General features: G+C 35.9%; 1 long non-coding RNA gene across 3 annotated transcripts in view; it reads left to right on the top strand.

Moving 5' to 3' along the window:
- The window catches only part of LOC137855289 (uncharacterized), a 49,793-nt gene extending 34,329 nt beyond the window's left edge, over nucleotides 1-15,464 (top strand). For all 3 annotated transcript variants that reach the window (XR_011095678.1, XR_011095677.1, XR_011095676.1), the window contains exon 3: nucleotides 15,405-15,464. This is a non-coding gene — a long non-coding RNA (uncharacterized lncRNA). The remainder of the gene's footprint in view (nucleotides 1-15,404) is intronic.
- Nucleotides 15,465-17,761: the final 2,297 nt, after the last annotated feature.

The raw sequence follows: 17,761 nt of genomic DNA on the forward strand, positions 1-17,761 counted from the left end.
GAGAACAGGAAATGAGAGAAATACAAAGAGAATGTAAAAGAAGCAGACATAGAAAAGTAATTTAATAGCAGAAAGACATATTGCATTAAAAAAGCTATGCTATAATTATATGATTTGCATAATTAAGTGCTGAAAAGTCATGAACTATGAAATACAACATTTCAGACAAAAAGAAGAAGGAATATGATTTATGTCTGTTTATAAATAAGAATTATGTCTATGTATTTATATATTTCAGCCACAGATTAATTTGGTTAACTGCACAAAACAGAACACACTAGAAGTATTAGCCTTAACCATTTTATGGAATTAAAGCCCAGCCCATCTATCTCCTTTTTCTGTTCTAATCATCATAACTTCTTTTCCTGAAATTTTCCCATTACTTTTATTAGTGTAGTGGTGGCTGTTTCTGTGTTCAGTGTGGGCTGCTTCCACTTCATCATTTGCATCTATGACCAATGACCTGCTTAAAACCTGTCCTCCAACCAGCTATTTGGAACTTCTTGTTTCTGATGCCCTTGCACTGTAGTCATGCCTGTTAATGCAAAGGCTGAGAAAAGGGGTGAACATATATCAACATTTTTTGGAATAAAAATATATTAGTGTTTTTCATGCAAGAAGGGTGGATGCACACCAGCCTTGTCTGTTCATTGTAGTCTTTGTGTAGAACATCTGATCTCATCAGCATTTTCATAGCATTGCAGTGAACTTATTCTACAGAGTAGCTTTATTATATCAGAGGAGAGTAGAGCCCTTGGACACTCTTACTTATTTTTCCTTAAATGTTCTGTGGGAGTTCAAAAGATCTCCTGTGTCTGGCTTTGTTTTCATCTGAGCCATGCATTTCTGAACCTAAGAGCAGTTGCCTGATAGTCATTCAGAAAATAGTCACTGAATGCACAGTCCTCAGAGAAGAGACTCATATAAATGCCACCAAGAATAGGGTCATTCTTTCTTGCTGTGGTATCAGCAATTCCGTTTTTTATTGTAAAGTGGAGCAGCTTATTGGAGAAAAGCTGAAAGTAAAGCTATTTTACAGTGAAACATAGCACAGTGGTGCAAGCACTCTTCTGGAAAAGAGGTATGGTGATCCTGACCCTTGAGCAGAGCTGGGAACAGGAGCCAGGTCTGCCTGTGTGATGGGGCTACACATCAGCATGTTGTTGAGAAAAAGGGATGCAAGCAGGCAGAGGTGCAGAGATCCTCATCCTCTTCTGGCAGCTGTGCTCAAAAGAAAGTAGGCAGTCCTCCATCCAGTACATATTTGAAGAATTTTAGGCCAGAATAATTTATACTAATGACTAGTGGCAGCACTGTAGAAACCATCTAAGCCATCTCAAAATTCTGTACCTCACCTCTACTATGAGACAGGCCCAGGAGCTCCTTCAGCAGACAGGGAAATACTGGAAATCCAGTAAGCACACTTCCAGATAGAACAATCACTGTTTGCAGGTGATACAGATCGGCTGTCAACCAAGGATTTTTTAAATAGTGTCATGCTCTTCAGTGTTACCTGACTTGTGCCATCTCTAAGCAAATAGTCCTAGAACAGGGTCCATCGGCAGGTCATGTATTAATTTCATGCGACACAACAAATCAATAGAATTCACTAGCACATTTGTTTATATTCTGTGTTTGACAAAATCCAAGTCGTGGATTTTCAGTTTCAGGTAACAGACAAGATCTCCACTCAGTTAGTGGCTTGTAAGAAAAGTATTGCTTCAGCTCTGATTAGTCTACTCTTAGTTAATTGACCACTTACTTTTGATGACTGATGCTTGCCAATGTTAACATTCATACTTCAGCTGATGTGCGGCTGCTAAATATCTAAAAGAAAGCATTATCAGAATCAGACTTACAGAGGAGATTGTAGCCCAAAATGTTGTCCTTTTTTTTTTTTTTCCCAATTATATCAGCTGATCTAGGAAAGTATATTACTTTTCCCTGCAAATCTTGTTTCATTTGAAAAAAAAGCTGTTTAACAAAAATAAATGGAAGTACAGAGGGCATTTGTGGGACCCTTAATCATTGTAGCCAGAATTCCTTCTGAAGTATTCTGCTGATTTGTTTTCAGCTATTGAACAATATATTTTGCCAATAAAAATATTGTGCGTAGGATTACATATTTATCTGCAAATTTAACAATATGTGAATATATATCTGTTGCTGCAGGCCAACATAAATTCCTGAGTTATTATGTGAGGTTTCTTTTGGTGTTTTTTGTTTTTTGTTTTTTTTGAAAATGTTTTGTATTAACTACTAGGCAATTTTCTTCCTTCTCTTGGCTATTCAATATCATAATGGGAAAAAAACACTCATAATGCAACATTAATAATACTACAACAAAGGAAACATATTTATGACTATAGGAGAACACTGGCTAACTTCCTGACAGGTAACATTTTACAGCATACGCTGACAAGTAAATCTTTATTTATGACTAGGATCATAGAACACCAGGAAGCTTGTCAATAAATGGTCCTATAATGCTGTGAAAGAAAAATTCTTTATAAACAACATCTTGCAAACTGAATTTAGCTGGATGATGCCTTGTTAATTTTTGTTATAGATGGTGACATTGGTATGAATAAGATTTATTACATTAGTCAAATGAAAGTGCATGTGCTGAATGCACAAGTTTAACCACCAGTACCTGCACAACAAACCTAATTAAATGGTGTGTCATTGAAGATGATTTAAATGAAAAGATAATGAAGCAAATCGCATGAAATGTGTTTAACAAAATTTATTCCGAAAGAATCGGAAAGGTTATTATAATTAGAGAAGTAGTCCTCCATGTTAATAATCTTTTTAAAGCTGTCTAATTAAAATCCAAAGCTTAAAAAAAGTCATGGTAACTCAGCTTTTAGTTTGGGGCAAAAGACGGGGTTTATCTGTCACTTTTTAAAGAAATGAACACATTCTTAAAACAGATGTAAGTGCTGAATTTTGAGGAAAAGTTTCAGGTCTACATAAAAATGTATGGCTTTTGGCTCTCTTTGTTTTTCGTAAGCTTCAATCAATGGCCTGCAGTTTAGCAAATGACTGAATGAGGACTAAATGTCTGCGTATGAACGTTATGGCTTAACACCATTCCTAGTTAGAAAAACATTCATTTACATAGGAACATTTTATACTTGTGAAAGAGGGAACCTGGGCAGTTGATAAAATTTCAGCATGCACTATGAAGCTGAATTTAAGCTTAATGTGCTTACATTGTTTGTTCATTGTTTGCTGAACTGGGTGGGCCCTTATACATGAAATTAGGGCTGTATTCTACTGAGACATCATTAAATCATGCCACATAAAATCATGTCACAAAAAGTTTTAATCACGTATCTTACACCCAGAACAAAAATAGTAAGGTAAACAGTTCGTGAAGGTATTTAGTAACATCACTTGGCTATGCGCATGAAAATGATATTCAGCACTTTGCTAGATGAGAGACTAAGTGTAAGAGTTTTCACTAGATGAATAACAATGTGTTTTTTTTTTCTTTTTTTTTTCTTTTTTTTTCCCAAGTATATGGTCAGAGAAATAAAATTTTGAAGCATGGTTGTCATGGGAGTAATAACACTTACTTTAGGTCATATTAAAAATAAAGACGGCAGTGGTCAAAATGTTAAATTTTGATTAACAAGCAAATAGTTAGGCAAATGTATATTTTATTCTAATGGATTCATAAAGAACATGCATATATTTCATTCTATTTAGAATTGATAGGCTCCATCAATGCTACTCCATATACAGCAATAGGAGTGAAGAGGAAAAATAGGAAAAATTTCAATTCCCTGTGAAAGCTATGCTTACAGCTGGTTACAAAATTGCAAGTATCCCTTTTGTGACAAAATGAGCACAGGTAGGAAAACAGCAGAACCTTGATTGCATCTTAGGAACACAGATAGGTGAAGAAATGAACAACTTTCCTCTACCAATCAAGGGTGTCTGAGTTCTGACTGAGAAAAAAAATTGAATCTATGGACTAAGATCAAGGACAGCCACGCATCTCTGAGCATCACAGCCAGGCTAGTGCTGAACAACCGGGGACCAGATTGATATTTACCCATATTCCCATAGAATGTCTCATTTTCAGAAGACGTTCACATTAGGCCTTCCTAATTCTTTTTCAGTCTTGTCTATCCCCCTTACTAGTCTAGAAGCATTTGTGTTCCTAGTTGAGAATTTTTGGATGCAACATGATTGTGTTGCCAGTAACCACCCAACCATGAATCTGTAGCAGCACTCAGCCTACACCAAATCCCTCTGGAATTTCCTAGTGTTTCAGTGAGTGCTCACACATCATCTAGCACTAAGTTTCCAGACAATTACTCTGGATTGCATGCCACCTATGGAAAATTATTTTAGGGATGACACCATTGCTAGACCTTCTCCCTACTCTCATTTTTAGTGCTGTTATCCTTGGTCTCTTTCTAGAGTTTATCTTCTGCAAGGAGAACATCATTTTCTCTCTCCTACAAAGGTTCCAATGCAATTTAGAGCAAATATGTTGCAAATAAAAATGTAAAATAATTTGTACCACTGACAAGAAAACTGGCGTTTTTATTGAGACACCTGTCAGTACTTCATTCAGAGCATTACCAAGTTGTGAAAGAAAAGGTCATTAAGAACAGCAGCTACAAAAATAATAATTTAATCTTACACAAAAGATTGTAAACCACTTTGGAGCACAGAAGGACTTTTATTTTTCATTTTTCACTATGTTGTTTGTTCAGTGAAAGAGGCATTTGTCAATGAAGTGACTCTCACCAGGCTCTGTATTGCAGGTGCTTAATTGTCTAGGACGATATCCTGTCTGTGAAATAAGGTTCTAAATAGCACTGGAGCTTCAGTCAGTTTCTTCAAATGCAGAATAAAATTTACTATTAGGCTGAAAGGTAGCTAAGAGTGCTTTCTGCAGGAAGTCTTAAGATGATCTTCTGATTAATGTCCTGTAATTGGAAGTTACCATATAACCTGTTTCTGTGGGAGGAGAAAAGAATAACAGCCAATTATCGGTCAGCTGTGTGAAACACTAAGTGATAGACATGGTATTGAGCTGTGAATTTCGGACCTATGGTTTGAAGTCAACCCCCTCCACTCTTGAGGTGTGTGTGTTTGGGATATTTCCAGTTTCTTCAGTCTGTAACTGAAATAGAACATTACACCTTTTGGATCAGAACTCATTTGCAGAATTAACTCTTCACAGCAATGTCCCTGCATAGATGTTTTCAAAAACTGTTGAAATGCTAGTCTTAATTATTGCTGCTCTGCAGTGACTTACAGTGGATAGCAGTCATACACTACTTTAAAAGTATGATGTGCAAGTTGTGTTGTGTGGAGAAAGCATAGTAACTTCAGTAATTAAAGCCTCCTATATAAATACATTAAATATAATGATGTAGGGTAAGGTAACAAGTAATGCATGCAGGTAGCATGCAGAGTAGTGACTTGTAGTTAATATTGATAGATACTTGAAAAAAGTATCCGAGTAAAGTAATTCTGAAAAAAAAAAAGCTTTTTTTTTTTTTTTTTTTTTAAAGCAGAGTTCTATCATGTTTATCCTTTCAGAGCTTCCCTGAATGCAATGAGACTGTACAGAGATGTTTAATGAGATCACAGCCATGTGTGAAGTGTGACCTGTTGGCTGGCAGAAGGTAGATATATAGGGATGAATCCCTGTAGGTGGCTAAGTTTTAAGGTTTAATCTCCACAAGGATTCTGAGATCTGTTAGCAAAGACAGCCAGGAGAGAGAAATTGCAATGCACACATCTGAAATTTAATCAAGAATTTAAACTTATTATAATAAGCACGAAAGCATAAGTTACAACAAAGGTACAGCTTTATATGTATTTGGTGAAAATTAATAGGATACAGGAAAACCTATATTCTAAGCAATTTTGTGTTGAACTTCTGTTGACATATCTAACTCAATACATTAATATTTAGCTGATGATCAGTCCATCAGAAGTGCTATAAACTATGATTATTTCCAGGCAGAACTTCAAATTGAATGCTAAATACATTTTTTTTGACTCATTTCATAATCACAAACAATAAAGCAGAAAATGAAAAGGTTCTTTGCTCACAGAGCATTTGAAGTCACTCTAGCTTCTAGTTCTGATCTTTGCAGAAATACTGCCACTTTACATGAAAGACTCTCTCTGATCAGGGATGAAAACTGAAAATTTTAAAACTTGGCTCTATTCTGAATATTTTTTCCCTTTAAAATGTTGCAGATTTTTTTTTTCTCTCTTTTTTTTTTTTTTTTTTTTTTAAGAGCACTGTCTCCTCTGAGAGTTACATCAATTCCAAGTGCTATTTTCTGCCAGGACATACTGATGCAAAGATCGAAGCCGAAATTCCTTTAAGTGGTATATTCTTTATTGCAGCGCTGGATGCACGGGGGATCTCTCCACCTATTGTGCATACCCAAAGCGGAAAGCAGTCTTGAATTTATACAATCAATCTATCAATATTCTGCAAGCACTTATACATATTCATCACCTATCCCCGCCTTCCCTCGCTTCTCATGCTAATTAGCCTTTTGGCACCTTGCGCCTGCGTAGAGCCTCCCAAGAATTGTGGGCAGGGGTCTTTAGGACGTGGGCAGGGGTCTTTGGGAGGAAGACCCCGAGTCTTCCTCACAGTGTACTTTTCACCTTTGGCCAGGAATCTGCTGAGTTGGCATGTTTCTTAATTGCAAGAGCTGGTCGTTGCTAATTCTTCTGTTTGTTGTATCTTTATAATGAATTCCAATGTCCAGTTTTGAGATTTATAGTCCTTACATTTGTTTCTCTGTCCGTCTGCCGCTTCCTTATCATGAGTTCCAGTGTCTTGTTTCGAGATATACAGTCCTTGTCTGGGGATTGTCCTTGCCTCCCCAATGCCTCCTTAATCAATACCAGAAAGTTCCTGATGAAATCTGCCCGAGGTTCTAGTTTCTTAAATCTGTCCTTTTAACAGGTGATAGAGTAATAGCAGCGGAATCTGACACTAGTGACTCTGGATTGATCCAAACTGTTCAAAACATTTTCTGTTTGCTATTTCTGTTGCTTCTTCTCCATTTCACTTGCCTCGCTGGTAACTGGCTCAGAATCAGAAGATACACATATGGTGTCTCTCTGTTTCCTGAGGTGCCCTAATATTCCTGTAGCTTAAATGCTGACACAAAATTTTGAGCACAAAAAGCCACATCCAGTGGCCTTGTGACTGTATCTAAAAAGTCAGGTCACTGTGTTATGGGTTTCCTGTGCCTTTGCTGAAATATTCTTTCAGTTCTTAGTGAACTGTGCAGGCTTCTGCCCTCTCTCTGTTGCATTCAGTTGTCTTGCATTTGTTATCTTTTTCTGAAATCCTGTCAGTCACCTGAAACATGGTTCATATTTTGTCCTGTAGTACAAACACAGTTTTTAATAAAATTAACACATTCAATATGCTGTCAAATTAGAAATTTTTTGGGATGCCAGTTTTTGCTATGTCTTTTGGAAAAGGACATCACATACAAAATTATTGAATTTTTATAGATTACATGTGCCACCTCTTCTGCAGATAAATTTCTCTGCAGTAATGTGCTCTTATCAAAAGGAAATGTTAGATTCCTTTGACACAACTTCTAGATTTATGGTTAGAAATCAGTATTTGTACTTAAAAAAAAAAAAAAAAAAGATAATTTCCTATGACCGTGAAGAGTTGGACAAAGCTTTAACAAGAAGTTAAATGAGTGGGTCTTACTCTGTAAGGCTGCAAGGTCAATCTGTTAAAGAACACAACTTTTTAGTCTGTGGTCAAAGGGAAGATAAGCGGAATCCTAGTGGGAATGTGAATAACTTTGTAAGTTAAGTGACATGATTCCATCTGCCCAATTTGGGTGACTCCCAAGCTGAGGCAATCTTCCTCTTGGTTGGCTTTTACAAATAAAACATGGACATTTTCAAGGACACAAGTGGTTGGGACTGTTTGTCCTTGTGCAGGCTGTCTGAGAGCTGGCAAGTCATACACCCCACATGCCCCAAACTGCAGGCTAGCAGCCTTGGTTCAGACCCCGACACAGGAGGAAAGGGGGCCATCTGCCTAAGTGCAGAGTCCAGTTTTCTTCCTCTTTTGATCTCTTATCCATATGCTCAGCAAGACTAACTGTCCCTGCAGCCCTTGAACTGGAAAGGTCAAAGCAGAACATTGCAGAGCTACAGGAAAATGAGCAGCTCAGCCTGCACAAAAATCAGTCTTTCAGGCAGAAATGAACTATGTGTTTTTAGCATTTCTCCATTACTTTGTTGTTGTTGTTGTTCTCTTTAAGCTTATTAATGTGTTGTTTTGTTTTGTCTATGCTTCGAGGAGTAGGTTAAAGCACTTTGTTAGAGCACGTTCTGGTTTGTTCTTAATATATAGCAGATAAAGAGAAAATAACGCATTCATGCATAAAACTCACTTTATGCTAGGATTGCATTTGAGAGCATCTGGGAAAACTCAAAAGCTTTATTACAGAGTGGTGAAGTCCATTACTTGAAACACCAAGAATGTAGCCTAAATTACTTTCTCTTTCTCTTACTTAAACTGCCCAATACAACTTCACACCCTTCAAAGGAAAAAGTGAGTACATCTGTCCTTTTCCTTCAGTGCTAAGATTAATACTGTACTGTCAACATGTTGTCTGCCTCCCCAGGCTGGTCTAGCCATTCCAGCAACAGAGGAGTTTTGCCTTCAGGGTTTTGTTTGTTTGTTTGTTTTTGTTTTCCCCAAAGCTTTCAAAAGGCAATTGATGTCATCTAGTACTCTGAGAGAAGAGCTGTGTTAGTACCATAGTTACAAGTCCCATTGCATCCATAAGGGCTGCAACTGCAGCCTTGTCTCACAGAAGAGTAGTTTCTTCCATCTAAAACTACTAGTGTACCTTCTAGCTAAATTGCTGATTAAAAACGACCCAAAATGCCTGTTGTTTGCTTCCTCTTTGTTTCACAGCAGCCTCCTGAGGAAGAAAATAATCAGAATCTTTGGTCACTTAGATTAATTCCTAGTCTCCTTTTTTTTTTTTTTTATCTTCTTTTAGATTGACTTTCACTTCATGGAAAAAGCCTAATCACCACTTTTCTTCACAGGTCATGACGATAACTTTTTTTTTTTTTTTTTTTTAACCTCAGAGCAGCACTGCCTGTGTGCCCAATGGTCGGCATGGTGGGGGCGGGGGATCTGTCAGTCAGCTGAGGCTGGTAAGCCACCAGTAAAGTGGTCACACCAGCATGGGGATGATGAAAATAAGATCTTGAAATTTATAAGAGGGCCAGAGTAGATGGTCCTGGTTGGAAAGAGACATGAACTGACAGAAAGACCAGCATGTTCTTGAGGAGTGTTAGTCCTCACACCTGGACCATGATGAGAATGGCAACAGGGCACCTCTGGGTTGCTGTCTCCTTGAAAAAACAAAGCAAGTGACCCAGTGCAAAATGTTGGGATATGGGACAGAACAGGTGCATGCTTATACAGATAATGCTCCTGAGGGATGATCAAGAAAGGGGGCAAGAGACTCCAGAGGGAGAAGCAGCTGCTGGGGAGGACTCAAACAAGGCAATAAAGCATGCCCTGGTGTTAGCACTATATTTTGGTGCTGAGAAAATGGAGCTACTTCTCCATTTCATGTGCTATGGGAGGACTGGTGCTGGTGGAGCTGGCTGTGGAGTGGGCTGATCCTGAACACTTTCCCACAGAGTGCTTGTGCCTGGAGGATTTAAAGGTAAAGAGAAACACTCAACATTAAGTGTACGGTCAAAGAAGTGTTTGTTGCCTCACATCAAAACAAAAAATAAAAATAAGTGCCAACTTTTTGATGTATGTGGTTACTTTTACAGTTCTGAATATTTACAACTGTTTAAAGAAAATCAGGAAACTGGTTCAGATATGTTGCCAGTTTATAAAAAGACAGAAAGTGGAAATGAGAAAAATATTTACCTGTAGAAACTTGTGAAACTTACCCTGTCAGGTTTGTTTTCACTGCAATTCCTTTTGTTTTGTTTTAGTTTTCCTTTGAACATCAGGTATTATATTTTGTGTAGTCTTGTTCTCTGTAGGCTTATAAAAGAAGAATAGCTTCTTTAGTAGTTCAATTTAGAATGAAAGAGTGTCAGGAATTGCTCTTTCTTTAAGAACAGCAACAACAAAAAACTTTTGTTCATATCTGCAGCATATATGCTCTTTTAATTTTTAATACAGAATAAAACTAAATTCCAAACCAACCTCACTGTTGCTGTGTAGCAGTACCAGAACACTGTGCTCTGATCCAAATATTTATTACAGCGTAGCAGAAATATTTACTGTGAGTTAAGTGTTGTCCTTATTCAGACAAAATGTTGGAAGAACATAAATGTGAAACATGTTTTAAAGAAAAGTAAAGTACATGATTTTTTTAATGGGATACTGTCTTTGTGATACTGTCTTTGTAAGTGTGATAATCTTTGCTAGGGTACAAGCTACTGGCATTTTGTTGGGCAATCCATGAAACACACCACGTGCAGTCAACTATTAATTTTAATACTGAAAGATGCTATGAAGTTTTTCATCAGTATTCAGGTGAATAAGCATCACATCTATAAATAACAGGATGGTGGGGGGGGAAGTGAATTAAAAAAAAAAAATTGGTCTAAAATTTCTAGGTAACTTTGGGAGGGGAGGGTGTTGAAGAACCAGGCATTGAGAATTATGAAAAGAGTTATACTTCATACTTCACAAGGAATTTTTAAGCTAATAGGAGGAAGTGGTTTGGTCATGCAAATAAAATGTAGAGTGGATGTGTGTCATATAACGAGGTTTAAAAAAAAAAAAAAAAAGAGCAAGTAATTGTTTATGTTGATTGCTTATGCAGTTGTCTGTAAATTAAGAGAGTAACTATATTTAATCCAGGCAACCCTTGCTAGCCATCGGTCCTGACACTGAAATTTAGCATTGGAAGACTATTGTTGAAAACCAAGTAATGTGCTATAGAAGTCGGGGAACTGATGGAATTGTTGCAGTTGGGATTACAAAATCCTTCATTGATTACTGGGTAGATTGTTACTCTACTTTGTAAACTCTCTCTCTCTCTCTCTATATATATATATATGTATACTCTGTATATATCTCTGTAATGCCTGAATTACATTGTCAGGGAGCAGGAACAGGCTGCACTCCTGCTGCGAGTCTCAGATACTTGGTTGGAAAGAACTTTGTTTCTGCTGCCCAAAAACTTCACATTTGTGGGTTGTGTGTTTGGTTGTGCATTTTTCTGTTTTTAATTTGGTCCAGTGCTGGTCAAGAAAATTTAATGTTGTAGAGTTTATTTCATGCCACTGGCATCACCTGTTGTGCAATAACAATCTTTTATATTTTGGCATCTAAGCTCCTTCTTTAAAGGGTGGTAGAGTCAAAAGTACAGTGTGCTGAGGAGTTAAGTCTTTTAGCAATTCAGGGTTTCCTTCTATTTCAGTGCAGTGGAGAAAAAACCAACTAACTGACTTTTTTCTCCCCAACTTAGAAGAAAAATGGTTTTCTTTATTGGAAGCAGATCAGGGTAAATCCCTCTGCAGACTTGATCTTGAGTCATGCATACCCAAGTGCTTTTCTAAATGCTACTGCTGCAGCAAGCCATGGGTCAGAGGTTGTCTGAAACCTGCAGGTATCAACAAAGTTCAGCTAGAAGGTATTTTGTGTACATTTTAACTCCAACTCTTGTACTACTGATGCCTCAAGCAGCAAAAACTTAAGACCTTTTTGAAATAGAAATGGCTATTTATTTATTATTTATTTAATGTGGCAGTCATGGCTTATAATTTGGTATTTTGAAACAATCCATAATTTTAAACCCTCATCACATATTCTGGAGTTTGGGATATAGCTTGTGTTCTGTGGGTTGAATTAGGATGATTTAAATTAATGAGGAGCACTCAAAGTGTTACTTATGCTGAAAGGAAACCTACTCAATTTAAATGCTACTGTGAACTAGGAATTCAGAGCTGGATGCCATTGAATCCAAGTAACTTGCTTGGGCTATACAATGTTGTTTGATAGTTTGTGAACAATGAGTAACTACTTCACGAGCGTATATAGTACATTCTCAGTTAGATTCTTGAAGATAATCACTTAAAATACATAACTTGAGTCTTCTATTCCATTGCAAAAAGACTGAATAATAAATAAAATAATAAATATTTATAAAATATTTTAAAAATATAAAATAATAAATAAAATAAAGATTTCAGTTCCATTGAAATGTGTCTATAAACTGTTTCTTCATGACAGACTGAGTATATGGCTTCCAGATTACTGATGAAAAAATGCTTCATCTGTGAAAGTCAACCCTTGTTCTATAAACAAAGATAGATATTACCAAGGCTCAGGCTTCTGTTTTTGGAGATTAAAATCTGCATTAATATTCTTCTGTGTGCTAATTTAATTGTGGTTTCACACTGGAAAGTGGAAATGGCTGTTATGCAGTATTTCTGTGTTTGCTGCCTGGTCTCTTGATATATGTATTGCTGATGCCTTTGGCAAGCTAGTATTTGCTAAAATCAGTAACATAAATCTTTAATGTCTCTCTTCCTTATTTATGTAATTAATGGTCAAACAGCATGACTTAGAGGACAGTTTAAAAATCCATTTTGTCACAAAAGTATTCATTTGAAAGCACTTTTATTTCTTAAGAAAACTGCTGTGTCATTTTTATCAAAGTAATTGACAGTCATAGAGGAAGTAGGAGGGTAGAAAGACCTTTTATGTCTCGGTAAAGACGTAAGGCCAGACTGAAATGTTGGCCTTATTTTTATCAATTTGTAGTTTGGTGAGTTGTGCGCTATGATTTTGATTTTTAAACAAGGCATTCCCTTTACCCTGTATGACAGCATACTTGCTGTCTGTCATGATTTTAGTGAGCAGTCACACATTTGAGTGGGTTGTCCTTCAGCCCACGATCTGGGGGCAATACATAAGCAGCAGAGTTTTGTATTCCTCAGTGCACAGTAACATGCTTAGTGCAACAAGGGAAATGTATTGTAATGGAAGGAAGAAACAATTTTACAATGATAGTAGATGAAGTGGTGAGAGAATTTGTCAGTTGTATCTAAGTGAGAGGCTGGGGGGAAATTCAGGAGAGGTTTAACCAAACACGTGATATGAAATTGTGGGTTAACTAGAAAGTCCATTTCCTTTCTTTAGTCTGTTCTCATGGAATTTGGGCTACCATCTTTCATTTATAGCCGTTCTGAGTTGTTGTTTTTCTGAAGGTTGTATATAGAAAACTTTTTTTTCTAACTAGAAACCTAACATTTGCTGTTGATACTCATGTTGAAATGAATGACTTCATAACAACCTGTAAGAGTTTTAACTTTTATAAATAATATTTTATAGAAATTCAAGGACTGCATTGTATCACGGCTAATTTCTTAGCCTACCAATTTAAGAGAAAATAAAATATATTTGGTGTTTCTGTACCAAACCTCATGGCAGAGGAATTTTCTAGTACTATATTATAGGATATAAAATATGACTACCAAATGATTAGTGTTATACGTGGTATAGCTACTCGTATTGTTGGAATTAGAGATTTAAACATCTGGTAGGTACTAAAAACAGCTATGCTAAATGTTTGTACTTGTAGGATTTTTTTTTTATTTTTATTTTTTTGCCGTTTTTAATTAGTGTTAATGCCTCTGCAGTTACAAAGGTAGTAGCTTCTAGCTGCTTTTTGGAAATAGGTGTCTTGTCCAGGATAACAATTTACTCTAATTCTCTTAGCTGCACATGTATCTTTCTGTTACCTTTTTTTTTTTTTTTTTGGGGGGGGGTGTTATTTGAATTAAGTAAACGCACTACATGCTGTGTAGTTATTAGGTATTACTGGTATATATCTCTCTCCTTTTTCAGCTTCAGTCTAAAAATTTGCTAAGCTTAATTCCTGGAGTATGTGACTATCCCACTGCTACAACACCATAAGTAAAATTCAGCGTGGTTCAGTGTTTTTCCTGAGAACAAGATCTTGTGAAATTAGTGAGTGATTTGCATGTGTAGATAGACCACAGTTGACTGTTAAGATTTTTTAACTACTTTGAACCTGCTTTAATAAAAGTTAAAAATCAAAGGTGTTTTATTTATAATTGAGATTGTATCAAAGTTTTTGTTTTAGAAACAGAATGTGGAATTACATTAGTGTTATGGACTGCATCACTAGATGGTAAGAATAATAATTAAAAAAATAGTAAAATAGCTGAGAGATTTTTTTTTTTTTTTAAATCAGGGTATCATACATTCTTCTAATATAGTTAATAATAAAGTCTTGCAAAGCCTAAGAATGTAAAAAAGCTTTAGGGGTGCCAAAGTGATACCTTAAGGTAGAAGAACCTCAGCTAATAAGCTTTCTTCAAATAGCCGTAACCTTTGTGAAAGTTTTAAAATGCAAAAACATGTAATAAGGATGTATACGACAAGAATCTTAAACTGTGATTCAGAAACTTGATGCTCTGGACTTGTAAAGAACAATATAGCATTCATCATAAGAGTCTGTAGGTTATTCGTTTTCAGTTGCTGCAAGTCAAATTCCTAATTGTTTATTAGGATGTAGAAACAACAATTTCGAGACAGACTACAACTTTGCTTTTATTCTGCTATTTTGTCTATGGTAATGATAAAGGACTTAGGACAAGCAGAAATAACTTACGAGATTTGTTGGAGGGAGGAACACAAAGCAAGTATTGCTGTAGATCTACAAACGTTATTTCCTTCCAGTTTGAGAACTACATATCTATGTCTACTCTTTCCTTCTTTCTCCATTTTTGAAAATCACTTATTTGTGTGAGGAGCCTTTTTCCCAATACGTGGCTGCCTGGTTTCTTCAAAAACCTTTTGGAAAAGGCATTTTGTGCTTCTTTTAGGAAATCAGTTGGAACTTGCTGAGCAGATCTTACATGCTCACCTATTTCAAAAGACTCTGTGAGAACAAAGTCTACAAGAGATGAATTCCCCTAATAAGAGTGGTGTTGATTCTTCCTCATTAGATTATTTGTTGTGCCTAGTGCTATAATGAGTGTTGGCATTAGGCTGTTGATGTGTAATTTCTCAGATTTTTCGTAGAGCCCTTCTTGAAAAATGTGTCCACTACATTCTGTTTCTGAAATGCTGTGGTAGTTTTGAAATGAGAGATTACATTCCACAATTAGCATCTCAATTACTTCAATTTTATATTCCTAGAGAGTACTTGGGTGATCTGTTACTGTTCATTTTGTCATTTTTTTCTAGGACGTCTACCAACCCACCAATTAAAGAAGAGGTCCAGCGTGGGGAATTCCCCACACTCCTTCACAGTAAAATCATGTAAAAATTTCACAGGGTTTTTGAATTGTAGCCTTACTTTCTCAAAATGCTCATTTCTTGCCTTTATTTTCCACAGAGACTCCTTGGAAGTTTTCCCACCACAGATTTGTTCTTAGTTTTTATGCTGCTTGCAAGGAATTTTAATTTTATTTATTTATTTATTTATTGTGATGTTCAATCTAAGTTCATGATCCTTTCATTTTTTCATAGTGGGACGTTTCTCAGCTTTTTTTTTGAGGAGGCTTTCTGTCTTTTTTTTTTTATTCTTCTTCCTTAGCAGCTTAGTCATGCTGCAGCTTTTCTTTCAGTTTTTCTCACATGGTTATTGATAAATGACACCTTTGATTTATCCCAGCTTGCTTCTTTGCTTTAATAGCTTGAATATTACTTATAAAACACTTTCTTTTTTTGTTTGTTTTCTGCTCATATTCTTCTCTTAAGTATTTTCTCATTTTGCATAGCTTCCTTTAAAACATCACATATTAGTAAATATAATCAAGTGATGATGAGGATACTATAGTTATTACACAAAATGGGGATTCTTAAATGGCTTGCCTATTTTGCTTATTCTGAAAAGGGTTTTTACTACCAAATCTGAAGATGGAGTGGCTTCTGGATTCTCAGTTCACAAGCTTAAATAATACTTTTCATATTAAATAACATTTTCATTTATGAAATGAAAATATGGAAAGGCTTTTTCAAAATTTGAATTTAATACTAGCTCATACTATCTAGTATTGAGTCAGTGCACTTGCTAAGTGGATTTATTTGCTAGGATCCAGATAGGATTTTACAGGATGGCTACAGAATAATTCTGCCATTTTGCACCCTTTTTTCTCTTGCTTGTTCCTAGAGAAACATCTGCAGATTCAAAAAGTATTCAGTTTCTATAAGAGGAGCAGAGGAAATGGAGTTAAATTTATGTGTGTAACCACTACTGCAAATGTAGAAATTTAAATCTAGTTTTTCTGTGGTTGAAAGTATGGAAGAAGATTTCAAGACTCTTCAGGATTTACAGTTGAAGAAACTCTGTGAGCAAGTGCTTGAATTTTAAGAGATGTTTGCTCCAAAGTTCTCTTTTCTTCTTTGTAGCACCACCAGTTTTTATGAATGGTACAAGGCTGAAGTGATGGAACTGATATCACGATTCAGTCTCTCCTTGGACTTAATGGAAGCTCAGAATTGAGAGAAATCATTCTGTTAGTAAATGTAAAATTTGACTCTGACTTAAAACTGGAAGACTTCTCAAAACTTGGCCTAGTCCCTATTTGTAAATGCATCCTTTGATGGTTTATTTTGGTTGGTTGGGTCAGCCCGTCTTAGCCTGCTTGATTGCAGGTGAGGAAAGCAAAGACATGGTCCTGTTTTTATTGAAACGTTAGTATGCCAAAATAAAAATAAGAATAAAAATAGTGAAGATACAGCTTGGAAAGTTGTGGTCTCTCAAGAAAGGAAGGTAGAGAGAAGGAAAAGAGGAAGAGGATCAAGAGTGTCATTGGTAATTTAGGGCAGATAGGAGCTACTAAGGTTTCTGAGAGAAATTCCCTAAAACCTTTACTAAAACCTCTCGTATAAATAACTTGAACATAAGAATTGCTGTTTAAGAAATTGAATAATTGAAGTGATTTGGACATTTCTAAAATTCTGAAGACCTGATTTGATACTTGGCTTTGGGAGGCTTAACCATTAAAAAGTTATGTTGTGTTTATTTTGGTAAAGTTATATGAATTAGATTCATAACCAACAGACTCATAACAGACTCATGATCCTACCGTATCCTTACAGTCTTCTTTAGTAGGAAGATTTGTAAGTATTAACACTTAAGTAATCATTCTTTTTGTAGTTATAAATTTGAAAGCTTATAGTTTCTTTTTGATTTAATGTTTACATCAGTAGTCTACAAGTTGGTCTGGATATGAAATGTGTGGACGTATATTTCATTTTCTCATACACTGTGCTAAAGAAGGCTGAGTCCTCGATCATTTGCATCAGTTCAGTTACATGAGATGTGACTGATTGAGGTGAAGCAGATTACTAAAGATTGTCCTGAATTCAGTAGGTTCTTTACTACAATGATATGCTCAGTGGAAAATTTTGTTTCTGTTTTTGTTGTTTTGATTGTGTGTTTTTGTTTGTTTTGATTTTTTTTTCCAGGTAGTTTTAAGAATGAAATGCTTATTAACTTTAATTATTAAGAATTGATTTTTTTTGTTTATACTTTCTTTTTCAGTAGCTGTTAATAAAAATTAATGTGTTTTTTCAGTAAGCAGTGTGGGCTCTGGGCCTCTATTGGAAATAGTCTGTTCAGGTTCCTCAATGTTTTTCAGTATGACCAACTTAGAGATTCTTGATTTATTTTTTTTTCTCAGTTGGTATCTGTAGTGACCAGATAAAAGCTATAAACAGATCATTTCAGCTATGGTGCCTTTTCTA

This window comes from Anas acuta, chromosome 4, assembly GCF_963932015.1.
Source record: "Anas acuta chromosome 4, bAnaAcu1.1, whole genome shotgun sequence".
NCBI lineage: Eukaryota > Metazoa > Chordata > Aves > Anseriformes > Anatidae > Anas > Anas acuta.